This window comes from Theropithecus gelada, chromosome 1 (genome assembly GCF_003255815.1).
Source record: "Theropithecus gelada isolate Dixy chromosome 1, Tgel_1.0, whole genome shotgun sequence".
In the NCBI taxonomy this organism is placed as follows: Eukaryota; Metazoa; Chordata; class Mammalia; order Primates; family Cercopithecidae; genus Theropithecus; species Theropithecus gelada.
Genome location: NC_037668.1, coordinates 14,426,767 through 14,441,262, shown reverse-complemented (window position 1 = coordinate 14,441,262; position 14,496 = coordinate 14,426,767).

The window sequence follows — 14,496 nt, the reverse complement described above, 5'->3', positions numbered from 1 at the left end:
CCTACCCGCTGGGGTTTCTTTCTTTTTCTTTGCAACTCTCCTTTTCCCTTTATCCATGAAGCACTGATGACCATTTCCGGAACAAGATTTGGGATATGCTGGAATTTCCACTCTTCTTCTGCTTTCTTCTCCTCCTCTTTCTCCTCCTCCTCTCATTCTGTTTCCAATCCCCTCTCTCCTGCTCCCTGTCTTCCTCACACTACCCCCACACCCATTTTCCCCAGCTCCCTCCAGCTCTCCACACTTCCTGCCTCCCTCTCCTCTGTTCCTTCTTGGCTACCATTCCTCTTCCTTCTGTAGGCTCCCACCCTTCCCACCACCAGCCTCCCACACGCAGCCTACACTAACAGAAGAATTGGCTATCACAGTCTGAGAGGAAGTTGAGGAATATGTTGCCAGTCAGGACACTTTGGGGGATCTTTGCTGGGGAGTGTGAGTGTGGTGACAGCAACCTAGACAATGACCATCAGCCAGTCCTTGAGGCCTGGGGAGGACTGGCAGATCCAAGGCCACCCCATACCTTGGGTGACGCAAAGAGTCATGTTCCCATTCCAAAAGGATAAATCTGATTGCCAAAGTCCAAGGAAATTGAAAGCAGCAGGAGTCATTGTCTTTGCAAGTCCAGTTCCAAGTGGAAGGGGTCCCAGAAACTGGACCCCTTCCAGCCACCACAAGGTCAGCACACAGGAATTTGCATTGCCCAGGACTCAGCCAGTACCCTGGATGCCTGACTGGGGCCTGTCCAGAGAAAAGCTGGGCGTGGGGCCCATTTCCACCTAGGCGGAGGTTCCTGGGGAAGTAGGCGCTCACCAAGAGATTACCCCTTACTGTCCTCCTGAGGGTGTGTGGAGCCTCAGCGCTGCTACCTCTTGGACTCCACCCTCTGGATGCCACCAGCTACTACTGCCCAGGGTTCCCAGTGAAGTCTCCAAGGCTCTGGTTTTTGAATCGTCCTGATCTGGTGTGCCAAGAGCTGCCTCCCACAAAGTGAGCAGATGTGGAGAGCTGCCAGATCCGAAAGGGAAAAATCACAAGGCATTGCCAGCTAGATAGAGACAGAGTCCCCTCTATTATGATTCGGATTCAAAGGGTAGGTGTCATGGCCCCTAAACATCACAGCATGACCAGGGCATGCCACCCACCACCTGCAGTGCCCTTGCACCTGGTTAGGTGTAAGTGATTTTACTTTAGCAGACAAATGTTCTCTTCTGGATTTTTCCTTCCTTTATGGCTAGATCTGCTTCTCTCTCTCTCTCTCTCTCTCTTTTTCCCCTCGAAGCCCCCCATTCTCTACCCCACCTTTATTTTCTCTCTCTGTTTCCACCCTGCTGCCCCCTTCCACCTGTTTTCTCCTGTTCAGCTTTCATAGTTCACCCCTTCCCTGCCCACTGGCATCCCCCAAACTAATGCTGCTGCACTGTCCTGGGTAGGGAGATGGGTATGGCTGTAGACGCTGCCCTCCAGAGTGTCCAGGATGGGAAAACATGGTGCAGCGGCCAGTATAATGGTTTAAAAAGAATGGCCACTTTCTTTCTTTTTTTAATTTTTTAATTATACTTTATGTTCTAGGGTACATGTGCACAACGTGCAGGTTTGTTACATATGTATACATATGCCATGTTGGTGTGCTGCACCCATTAACTCATCATTTACATTAGGTATATCTCCTCATGCTATCCCTCCCCGCTCCCCCCACTCCACAACAGGCCCCAGTGTGTAGTGTTCCCCTTCCTGTGTCCAAGTGATCTCATTGTTCAATTCCCACCTATGAGTGAGAACATGCAGTGTTTGGTTTTCTGTTCTTGCAACAGTTTGCTGAGAATGATGGTTTCCAGCTGCATCCATGTCCCTACAAAGGATACGAACTCATCCTTTTTTATGGCTGCATAGTATTCCATGGTGTATATGTGCCACATTTTCTTACTCCAGTCAGTCATTGATGGACATTTGGGTTGGTTCCAAGTCTTTGCTATTGTGAATAGTGCTGCAATAAACATATGTGTGCATGTGTCTTTATAGCTGCATGATTTATAATCCTTTGAGTATATACCCAGTAATGGGATGGCTGGGTCAAATAGTATTTCTAGTTATACATCCTTGAGGAATCCCCACACTGTTTTCCACAATGGTTGAACTAGTTTATAGTCCCACCAACAGTTTAGAAGTGTTCCTATTTCTCCACATCCTCTCCAGCACTTGTTGTTTTCTGACTTTTTAATGATTGCCATTCTAACTAGTGTGAGATGGTATCTCATTGTGGTTTTGATTTGCATTTCTCTGATGGCCAATGATGACGAGCATTTTTTCATGTGTCTGTTGGCTGTGTGAATGTCTTCTTTTGAGAAGTGTCTGTTCATATCCATATAAGTAGAAAGCTGAAACTGGATCCTTTCCTTACTCCTTATACGAAAATTAATTCAAGATGGATTAGAGACTTAAATGTTAGACCTAAAACCATAAAAACCCTAGAAGAAAACCTAGGTAATACCATTCAGGACATAGGCATGGGCAAGGACTTCATGTCTAAAATACCAAAAGCAATGGCAACAAAAGCCAAAATAGACATTTAAATGGGATCTAATTAATCTAAAGAGCTTCTGCACAGCAAAAGAAAATCCCATCGGAGTGAACAGGCAACCTACAGAATGGGAGAAAATTTTTGCAATCTACTCATCTGACAAAAGGCTAATATCCAGAACCTACAAAGAACTCAAAACAAATTTATAAGAAAAAAACAACCCCATCAAAAAGTGTGCAGGCCAGGCGCGGTGGCTCACGCCTGTAATCCCTGCACTTTGGGAGGCCGAGGCGGGCGGATCACGAGGTCAGGAGATCGAGACCATCCTGGCTAACACGGTGAAACCCCGTCTCTACTAAAATACAAAAAAAATTAGCCAGGCGCGGTGGCGGGCGCCTGTAGTCCCAGCTACTCGGGAGGCTGAGGCAGGAGAATGGCGCGAACCCGGGAGGCGGAGCTTGCAGTGAGCCGAGATGGTGCCACTGCACTCCAGCCTGGGCGACAGAGTGAAGACTCCGCCTCAAAAAAAAAAAAAAAAAAAAAAAAGTGTGCAAAGGATATGAAAAAGCTCATTTCTTTTCATCACTAATATTCCATTGTATGGATACAACACAATTTGTTTATCCATTCACTTGTTGAGAAGGATATCCTGGTTACTTCGAGTTGTTGACAATAATAAATAAAACTGCTGTAAATATTTGTGTGCAGGTTTTTGGTGAACGCAAGCCTTCCTCGCATTTGGCTAAATAGGTCAAACTGCCATTGCAAAATTATAGGGTAAGACTATGTTTAGCTTTGTAAATGAAAAAACAAAACAAAACACAACAAAAACTGTTCTCCAAAGTGACTGTACCATTTTGCATCTCCACCAACAATGCCTATAGCCCTGTTTGACAGCTTTTGGGATTGTCACTTTTTACAGATTTTAGTCACTCTAATAGCTGTGTTCTGTTATCTCATTGTTTTCATATGCAATTTTATTACCATTTTGCATATCCACCAACAATTCCTATAGCCCTGTTTGACAGCTTTTGGGATTGTCACTTTTTACAGATTTTAGTCAGTCTAATAGGTGTGTTCTGTTATCTCATTGTTTTCATATGCAATTTTCTAATGACAAATGAATTTGAGTATCTCTTTCATTTACTTATTTACTATCTGTACATCTTTTCGGTGAGGTGTTCAGATCTTTTGCCTTCTCTTAAATTGGGTTGTTCACTTTCATATTATTGATTTTGAAGTTCTTCGTTTATTTTGGACACCAGCCCTTCATCAGATCTGTATTTTGCAAATATTTTCTCTTAGTCTGTAACTTGTTTTTTCATTCTCTTAACAGTGTCTTTCACAGAGCAGAAGGTTTTAACTGTAATGAAGCTCAACTTTTCAATTTTGTTTCTTTCATGGATTTTGCTTTCAATGCTGTTTCTAAGAAATCATTACCAAACCCAAGGTCACCTGGCTTTTTCTCCCATGTTATCTCCTAGGAATCCTGTGGTTTTGAAACTTACATGTAGTTATAAGATCCATTTGTGAAAGTTTTAAGATTTGTGTGTGTACATTTATTTATTTTTTCATGTGGGTGTTCAGGGGTTCTAGCAGCATTTGTTGGAAAGGCCATCCTTGCTCTATTAAATTGCCTTTGCACCTTTATCAAAGATCAGTTTATTATATTTATGTAGGTCTATTTCTGGGCTCTGTTTTCTTTTGCATTGATCTATGAGTCTGTTTTACCTTTTTTCACCAACTCCACACTGTTTTGGTTACTGTAGCTTTAACAGGTGTCCTGAAGTTGGCAGAGCCAATCTTCAGGGATTTTTTCTCATCTTCACCATGAGAACCTTGTTGAGTTCCTAGTGGTCAGACTTAGGAAAGTGTGATATCCCCACATGGCTGGTTCTCAGAGAGTTTTTAATGTTCAAGCCAGGCCACCTTCAGCTTCTAGTAATCTGTCAATACCATTTAAGTGCTCCTCCCAGGTGCTGGCTCCGGCAGCTTCTGTTCCTGGCAAGCTGTGACTCCCTGTGTTTGCCTGTCTTTCTAGTTTTCAGGGTGGCAGTGACCTCAATTCTCTGGCCATCTAAGAAGAGTTGTTGGTTTTCAATTTGTTCAGCTTTTGTCTTGTTGTGAGGACAAATGGTGACTTCCCACCTTTTTATATGCCAGAGTTGAAACCAGAAATTTCATTTAAAAAGTTACTTGTGGCCAGGTGTGGTGACTCAAGCCTGTAATCCCAGCACTTTGGGAGACTGAGGTGGGTGGATCACAGGGTCAGGAGTTCGAGATCAGCCTGACCAACATGGTGAAACCCCATCTCTACTAAAAATACAAAAATTAGCCAGGCGTGGTAGCGCGTGCCTGTAATCCCAGCTACTCAGGAGGCTGAGGCAGGAGAATCTCTTGAAACCAGGAGGCGGAAGTTGCAGTGAGCCAAGATCACGCCATTGCACTCCCGCCTGGGTGACAGAGTGAAACTCTGTCTCAAAAAATAAATAAATAAAAATAAAAAATAAAAAGTTACTTGTAATAAAACTCACCAATTTTAACTCTACGAAGTAATCATTTAAGGAGGTTTCTAGAATTGTGCAGACATCAGCAGAGTCACACTTTAGAATATTTTTTCTTTCCCCAAATTCCCTCAAGCCTCTGCACAGTCATTTCCTAATCTCTGATGCCCATGACTGGGCCCCAACAAAATAAAAATTTGGAAAACCGACATCATTAAATTTCAACTTTTCTTAGATTGGGAATTTTTATAGTGACTCATTGTCTTAGTTTTGTGACATTTAGAGGAAATATTGCATTTTAGGCACTTTTTTGAGGAACTTAATAATAGTCCTTTTCATTGTTCTTTGCGAGTTGTTTCATTTTTACTGATAACTGATAGTTGCTACCAAACCTGGTCTGGCAAACCTAAATGAAGGAGCTAAAAAAAAATAATCTGCTATAATAAATAGAGATAGATGATGACTTTGCAGATAAGATTATGTGGAGTTAGTATTGTACCATCTTTATTCTTTCAGAAATTTGGTTGGTAACATTAGACATACTCCTCACGTGCTTGGAATGCCTCTCATTATCTTCTTCAGGTTGCAAGGGCTCCAGAATAGTGACATAAAGGTGAGTGCAAGATTTTTGCTGTAGTGAATTGAAACCACAGAAGTCTGGAACAGAGGCTGGGTTCCATGATAAGAGTTTTAGGAAGCTGAATCCAGGTGTGTCTGGCTATGTAATTATGTGCTCAGGCAACTTCTCCAAGTTCTCTTCAGATATAGGAGGAATTGGTTTTTAGGGGGTTGAAAGACTGTGTTTTCTTTTTCTGTGCTGGCTGTCGGGCAGGAGACGCTCTGACTCCAGAGGCCACCCGCATTCTTTCTCACCTGGCCTTTTCCATTTTCCAACCAATAACAGCTCATGAAGTCCTTCTCAAGCTCCCATTCTTTGTGACGTCACCTTCTCCTGACAGCTAGAGAAACCACTAGCATGTATGCAGCGATGTGATAAGATCCAGTTTACACAGGGAATCTCATCATCTTAAAGTCATATAACTGCCATGTAACAACATAATCACAGGAATGATGTCTCCTCACCTTAACAGGCTTCAGAGACAAGGGTGTGGCATGTCTGGGCCATTTCAGAAATTCCATCTACCACAGTCAGACACTTACATTCCCCCATCTGCAAAATACATTCATCCTCTCCCCTAAGGTTTCCAAATTTCATGTCATTAAAGCATAAGTTCAAAGTGAAAAATGTTATGTAGACCATATCAGATCAAAAGTTTAAAATCTCATCTTAATCATCTACACCAAGTGTGAATGAGGCTTCTGAGGGTGTCCATTAAGTCCAGATCCTTGACATAATCCCCTTCCCTCTATCAACCTATTAAACTCAACAAACAGCTTATCTGCCCTCAGTGTGCAATGGTGGACAGACATAGAAAAACGATTCTAGTGATTCTTGTTCACAAAGGGGGAAGGTGGAAGTACCAAAGAAGTCACTGATCCAAAACCTTTTTGAAATGGGGCTGAGCAAAGCCCAGTAGGAATTTCTTTTTTTTTTTTTTTTTTTTTTTTTTTTGAGAGGGAGTCTTGCTCTGTCACCCAGGCTGGAGTGCATGGCGCGATCTCGGCTCACTACAAGCTCCGCCTCCTGGGTTCACGCCATTCTCCTGCCTCAGCCTCCCGAGTAGCTGGGACTAAAGGCGCCCGCTACCACGCCCGGCTAATTTTTTTGTATTTTTAGTAGAGATGGGGTTTCACCGTGTTAGCCAGGATGGTCTTGATCTCCTGACCTTGTGATCCGCCCGTCTCGGCCCCCCAAAGTGCTGGGATTACAGGCTTGAGCCACCGCGCCCGGCCGGAATTTCTTGATTAGGATCCACAACCTGGAACTAACCTCTATTACACGGGCTTTGCCTCTGGGCTCTGCATTTCTTTCTGTCTTTACAGAAATCATTTTATTTTCCTTCTTCTCCTACTCCTTTGGTTCTTGCCCTTTCTCCTTATGGCAGCATCCTCCCCTTAATCCTTGGCACATCATCCCCAGCAGAATTAGTCAAATGTTGCCCGTGGCACGATCCTGACCATCTCCATGAGGGCCTGTCCTTGGAACTCCTGCTCCCCTTGGACCCTCTTCACTGACCTGACCTCTCTGTCATGATTGCTTTCAGCTGACCTGGCTGGTTTAGGAAAAAACCTAGAATTGTGGAGACCCAGAACCAATCTCTGCCCTCTCTTATCTCCAAGAGAGGAAGAAAATAACAGGTATCGTCATGGAGAAATGACCCACGTGAGGGCTGAGACTCTCCAGCAGTTACAGCAGAGGAAACTCCCTGAAGAATGGTGGAGCTGAGATCCCAGACTGGGAAAGCAGGCTTGTGTTAAGCATTATTTAATCTTTATGTCCTCCCTGCCCCAATCTACCAGCCAGCGAATGACAACTGACTGAGTATAAATACTAGAACTACAGAACCGTGATAAAGGGTTTGTCCAGTGAAATGCCCTTTTACTTTATTTGTTTTCACAGTGGAAACTGCTGTTTTTCATCCAGAGTTTTCTGAAACGCAGCAGTGAGTTCCTGGAGGGTGAGTTAGGTGCTTTGGACCTGGAGGCTGAGGCCAAGGCTTGTGTGGTCGATCTGCTGCCACCATGTGGTGACGGAGCCTGGGAGAGTCTTAGTCTTTCTTGGCTTCACTTTTCTTGTCAGTAAGGTAGGGGCTTATTGCTCCTCTCTGAGGTCCCTTCCTGCTGTGTTTTCTCTGAGTCTCTGAGGAACTGAGATGGTTTTAACGCCGCACAGCACCGGCAGCTGAGACCTGACTCTGTGTCTCCTGCAGGGTCCTGAGCTGAGTCCACCCCCTGGAAGCCCAGAACTGAGGGAACAGATGAAAGAAAGAAAGTCAGCAGGTTTAGGGGATGAGACAACCCACAAAGGACAAGCCATTGTTACATGGAAACCAAAGAAGGGGGGAATAAGGACAAATTGGGACAGAAGCCTCAGGGGAAATGGACAATGCCTATCATCATCCAAACCCTCAAGGAGCAGCGCGAGCTGAGCAGTGGGACTGAGAGAAACTTACTCCACAGGAGTCTCCTGCCCCTGGCCATGGAGAGCCACGGGGTGGATCAGAGCTGGTTTATAGTGAGGGGCAGCAGCAACTCCAAGAGGGGGAAGATGTGACCATGAGCCCCCGCCCCAGACCCAGGAGCCTCGACCTTGGGGCTGCCGTAGCAGTGGATGCTCTTCAGGTCAGTGTGGGTTAGAGGGAGTAACCATGCTGGGAGAAGGGTTGGAGACATCCATTCTTACATTAAAAAGCTCTGCCCTAGGTCAGGTGCCAGAGTAAGTGTCCCTTGCTAGTATACAAAGCAGTGATACTTATAATATAGGTGCCAGAGTAAGTGTCCCTTGCTAGTTTACAAAGCAGTGATACTTATAATATTCTTCTGTACTTACAGTTGAAGGAGGTTTCCAAATGGTATCTCAGGATGTTTAATTTTCTTTACACTGTGTTAAACACTTGGGATTCAGATATTAATGTCTCCCCAAAGGGACTGAAGCTCATGAGAGAAAGAACACAAACATAGCATTTTAAGAAAATATGGAAGTTCCTCCACATTGGGGTGTTGCGGCAACCCAGAGAATGGGAGTTTAGGTGCAGACATTGCTCCTAATGACAGGGGGAACCATAAGAGGACTTCTTCAGATCAGACTCATTTTCCTCCAATGTCCCAGAGAGAGGGATCCTGGAGCATGAATGGTGTAAGGCAACGGCCAGTCTAAGGAAAGGGATTTGCTGCATCCTGGGAGAAATCTCAGCACCCCTGACAGGACATTTGGGACACGAATGCAGGTGAGAGGAGGTTTGCAATCGCTTTCATTCAATAACTGATGAACACTCTCCTGAGAACTCCCTCAGTGCCAGACCCTGAGCTGGGCACCACGAACACAGAGATCAGTAAGACATGATCTCAGCTGTCACAGAACTCTCAGTCTAGTGACCAGCGATTCCTGAGAAGTATAGTGATGGTGGGTTCATTGGAACCAGTGGCCCATGCTGCATGGAGATGACCGCAGTGGATGACCTGGTCTCTTTTCTGCTTTTTTTTTTTTTTTCAAACAGCTGAATGACCTGTCCTGGGCCAGTGACCCTGGACTTCAGCCAGATGTCAGCATCTCAAGGCACAACCAACAACTTGGCTCCATGTTGGGTCAAAACAGTTAACACAGCCAAGGTATTCAAGGTATCAGTAGATACTGACTATGTCCTGGCTAGCTGTGAAAAGAAAGAGGTGAGTTTAACAAGTATTCTAAAATTGTCCTTGACATAGTAATCACAGATGATCTATCTTCTGTCTGGCTTTATTTATATATATATATGTATATGGTGATGGAGTTTCACTCTTTTTGCCAGGCTGGAGTGCAATGGAATGATCTCGGCTCACTGTAACCTCTGCCTCCAGGTTCAAGTGATTCTCTTGCCTCAGCCTCCTGAGTAGCTGGGATTATAGGCGTGTGCCACCACGCCTGGCTAACTTTCTATATTTTCAGTAGAGACGGGCTTCCACCATGTTGGCCAGGCTGGTTTCGAACTCCTGACCTCAGGTGATCCACCCACCTCGGCCTCCCAAAGTGCTGGGATTACAGGTGTGAGCCACCACGCCCAGCCTCTGTCTGGTAATTTAAATGCTTTTCAGACTTCAAGAGTCACCTGTGTCCAAAATAAATTCTGTATCAGTTATAGTACTAGCATTTAGAAATTGTGTATTTTATTTTCTAGTTATAGATTAAATAACTAAGGCGGAAAGGAGTAAAGCAGCTTCCATGAATGTAGTGAGAATGTAGGGGGGGTCAGGGACTAGAGTGCTGCCTTAGGATTCCCCAGCAGTTGCCAGTCACAATTTTTGTAGTATTAGAAACAACAACAATAACAACAAAATGACAACCTGTTTTGTTCCTCTGCTTACCCTATCCAGTTCTCTACACTATAACATCTCTGCTTATCGAGACAACTTGGATTCTCAATTTGTTGAGCTCAACAAATGCATCTGCTGAGCCCCTGTGGGTAAAGTGTTATGCTAGTTACAGTGGGTGATACAGAGGAAGCCCAGAAGAGTCCTTAGTGACAAGAGCTTGAGATTTCTGCTGCCAGCTCAGCCTGAGTTGCCTGGAGATGAGAAAATCAGTAGCCGACACCCACAGGTGTATTCTGGTGAAAGGGTCGATGAATTGAGTGTCACCAAGTCTCAGCCTGGATCCCCTCCCTTTGTTTCATTTCACAGATTACATGTTGACAGTGGGAAAATCAACAGAAAGACCATGAGGCTAGACTAGAAAAGACTTAGTAATGCTGCTGGGTGGGCCATGAATTTTTAAAAACACGTGAAGGGCCTTCTCAGAAGTGAAGTTTTAGGAAATATAAAATGCGTAGCTGGGATACATTATAGTGTAATGATAGAAAATATATTGTATATAACAGCATCTAATAACTTCCGGAGGAAAAAATATTTTTCACATTACTCCAATTATGGCCTTATATGTCAAAAAAACACAAAAACCAAAAAAACCCCAAAAAACCAAAACCCTAAGAGAACCATTAACATCCATTGGTTTTGCAGAAACAGGATACCCTTAGTGCACTTAAAGTTGGAAACATGGCTCTGCCTTTAGGGCCATGCAATGAAACAGACTGTGTGGTAGTTGACATAGGAGGAGCAGAGTGGAGTTTATAACAATGGCCACAAGACGGTGAAGAAACTGCTTTGGGATTTTTAAGCAGCAGACGAGGTGACTCAGAGGAATGTTAGACAATAGCACAAAAGCAACTTTAGCAAAGTTTTTCATTCAGTGGGCACCACATAGTTAGTCCACGCTCTGCATCCATTCTTTCACAGTCTGCCCCTTCATCGACTTGGGCCTACAATGACATTTCTGAGACAGGAGAGGCATCAACACAACAGCACACACACCTGAAATAAAGAATGAATTTCTAATTTTCAGATTTTAGTCTCTGACCTAACCAAAGAAGTGACTACCATAGATGTTAACTATTAATAACATAAATGATGCTCACAAATATGCAGATCTTATAATAACAAGGTAAAACAGCTTAAAAAGTAGATAGTAGAACTGTAGTCCAGGGACGCTAATAGAAGTGACCCATAATATTACATCATCTCCACTTCCAACAAAAATCAGGTAAAAGAAGGAAGGAGACTGGCAACCCAATGCACAGAACTATATATAATAGGCATACTATTTATTGGTTGGTTATAAACGAATGGAAATAAATCTTTTTATATACTGACTCTTGGTTTATGTCACAGAGGCACAGCATGGAACAATAGACAACCAGACTGTCAGATAAATTCATTTGAATAACTGGACTTTTGTAAACCCTTAGACATTTGAGAAACCAAATTTAAAGCTGTTTGTGAGCCATGTTGCCTATCAAGGTGGAAATTCAGGAGAGATACATAATGACAAATAAATGCTTTTGTGTGTGTGTGTGTGTGTGTGTGACACAGTGATCTGATGCACTGGGAATGTGATCTTGTGAATCTCTCAGGTGAGCAAGCCTGACATGATTGGGCATAAAGGTCAGTAACTGAAGAGGTACCAAATGTGCTCCATGTGTCAGTTGTGACCTAAGGAACTGAAGGCTTTCACCCTCCCTTGAAGTAATGAAGCTGACACAGCAGGGGGCTGCAAATTCCACTGCAGATCAGGGTCTTGATGCTGACATACTGAAGAGGGGACTCCCACTTGAGTTACAGAGTAGGAACTACTGTTTCCTATGGCTACTGAATATCCCACAAACTAACCGCCTCAGCTTGGCATTATTAATTATTTTAAAGCTCTCAGTGGTCTCATTTTATAGTAGATCACATCAGAAATAAGACTAATAAGGATCAGGTACAAACTCATATTTGCTGGACATATCATTGCATTATCATCCCAAAGTTTCTGGCACTATATAATGCTGGAGTAGATTCTTCAATATTACATTTTAAACTAAGGGAGAACGTTGGCTTCTAAATTTTACAACTATAGTATCGCAGCTAAACACAAGTGCAAATGGGCAGCCTTATCAACTGCATGAACAATCTTAAGGAAAACTTATTGGTGAACATACAGAACATTTCACATGCATTTGTCTACAAAGTACAAACTCTTCCCAACCTCAGAACTTGATATGGGTTAGGACTTTCCTCTCCCTTGGGCTGGTGATAAAGCTCCAATTGAAATGAGAAAGATTCTTCATACCTGGTAAATATGCAAGTTTCCAAAGATATTGCCATTGGCCAATCAAACCTGAATCCGAAAAGCATTTGTTTCTAGCAGGATATAAGATCAATATGCAAAAATAAATGGTATTTATGCAATTGCACGGCAGAATTTAAATGTAAAAGGAATACCATTTACGATAATGTCAAGTGTATAAAATCCATAAATATGAATATGACTGAAAATTAGAGCATATTTCACACAGAACATAGTGCAGGTCTAATAACTAGAAAAATATTGCTTGTTCATGTGTAAGAATATTGTTGAGATGTTCGTTTCCCCTAATTTGATCTATGAATTCAATGCAATCCAACTCAAAATTTCAGCATGCATCATTGGTAGAAAATGGTCAGCTGATTCTAAAATTAAGATGAACTGGCATAACCAAAATGCCTGTATAACGAAGAACAAAATTGGACTGCTAGCTCCAACTGATTTAAAGAACAATCATAGAGTTGTAATGGCCACAACAGAATGCTTTGGCATGTGATCAATTAAATAGATCAAAAGAAAATAGAGTCAAAATATAAACCAATACATATATTGAGAACAGATTTTTGAAAATATTGGAAAAGCAATGTATTTAAAAATGATGCATAATATTTCAACAAATGATTGAGAATTTTCTTTTTAAGCAATGGATGTGACATATTTGTAACCATATAAAAAAAAAACAAGTAGAAAAAACTGAATTCATGTGTCATTTCACATAGAAAAATTAGTGGTTACCAGAGGCTGTGAAGGAGATAGGGGAGAAGGAAGAAAAGATACTGGTTAATGCATATAAAATATAGTTAAATAGAAGGAATAAGTTCTAGTATTTGATAGTATATTAGGGAGACTATAATTCAAAATAAGTTACTGAATATTTTTAAATAACTAGAAGAGAAGAATTGGGATATTCCTAACATAAAGAAAAGATAAAGTTTTCAGGTGACAGATATACTACTCACACTGATTTGATCATTACAAATTGTATACATTTACCAAAATATCATGTGTATCCCCAAAATGTGAACAACTATTATACATCAATTAAAATAATGAAAAGTACATCTTAGATAAATTAACAATGATTCCAATCTGATCAGTTATCTTTTCTGACCACAATGGTATGAAACTAAAAATTAACTACACAAGGAAAACTGGAAAATTCAACAATACATGGAAATTAAACAACATGCCTCTGAACAACTGATTGATCAAAGAACAAATCAAAAGGGAAATTTGAAAATATATTGAGGCAAACAACAGTGAAAGCAAACATAACAAAATCTTTGGAACAGCAAAAATAGCTCTAAGAGTCAAGTTTACAACCATAAATGCATACATTAAAAAAGAAGAAAGACTTCAAATATACATTACACCATTACACCTCAAGAAACCAGGAAAAAACAACAAAACAAATTCAAAATTCACTAAAGAAAGGAAACAAAATCAATGCAGAAGTTAATCAACTGAAGAATAGAAATACTATAGAAAAATAAACCTGAGTTGTTGGTTTTTTGTTTTTTGTTTCCTTTTCCTTTTTCTTTTGCTTTCTCTTTCTCTTTCTCTTTCTCTTTTTAGGAGAGACAACGTCTTACTATTCTTCCCAGGCTGATTGGGAACTACTGGCCGCCAGTGATCCAACGTAGGCCTCTCACACCCAAGTTGTTTTTCTGGAAAAAGTAAAATTAAGAAACACTTGGCTAAAATAACTAAGAAAAAAAATACAGAAGACTCAAATAAATAACATCTGTTTTTTGTTTTTTTTGTTTTTTTTGTTTTTTGTTTTTTTTTTTTTTTGAGACGGAGTCTTGCTCTGTCACCCAGGCTGGAGTGCAGTGGCCGGATCTCGGCTCACTGCAAGCTCCGCCTCCCGGGTTCACGCCATTCTCCTGCCTCAGCCTCCCGAGTAGCTGGGACTACAGGCACCCGCCACCTCGCCCGGCTAGTTTTTTGTAATTTTTAGTAGAGACGGGGTTTTACCGTGTTAGCCAGGATGGTCTCGATCTCCTGACCTCGTGATCCGCCCGTCTCGGCCTCCCAAAGTGCTGGGATTACAGGCTTGAGCCACCGCGCAAGAAACTATTATTAACAGCTCTATACCGTCAAACTGGATAACCTAGAGTAAATGGATAAATTCTTAGAAACATACAACCTACTAGGATCGAATCAAGAAGAAACCGAAAGCCTGAACGACCAATAAC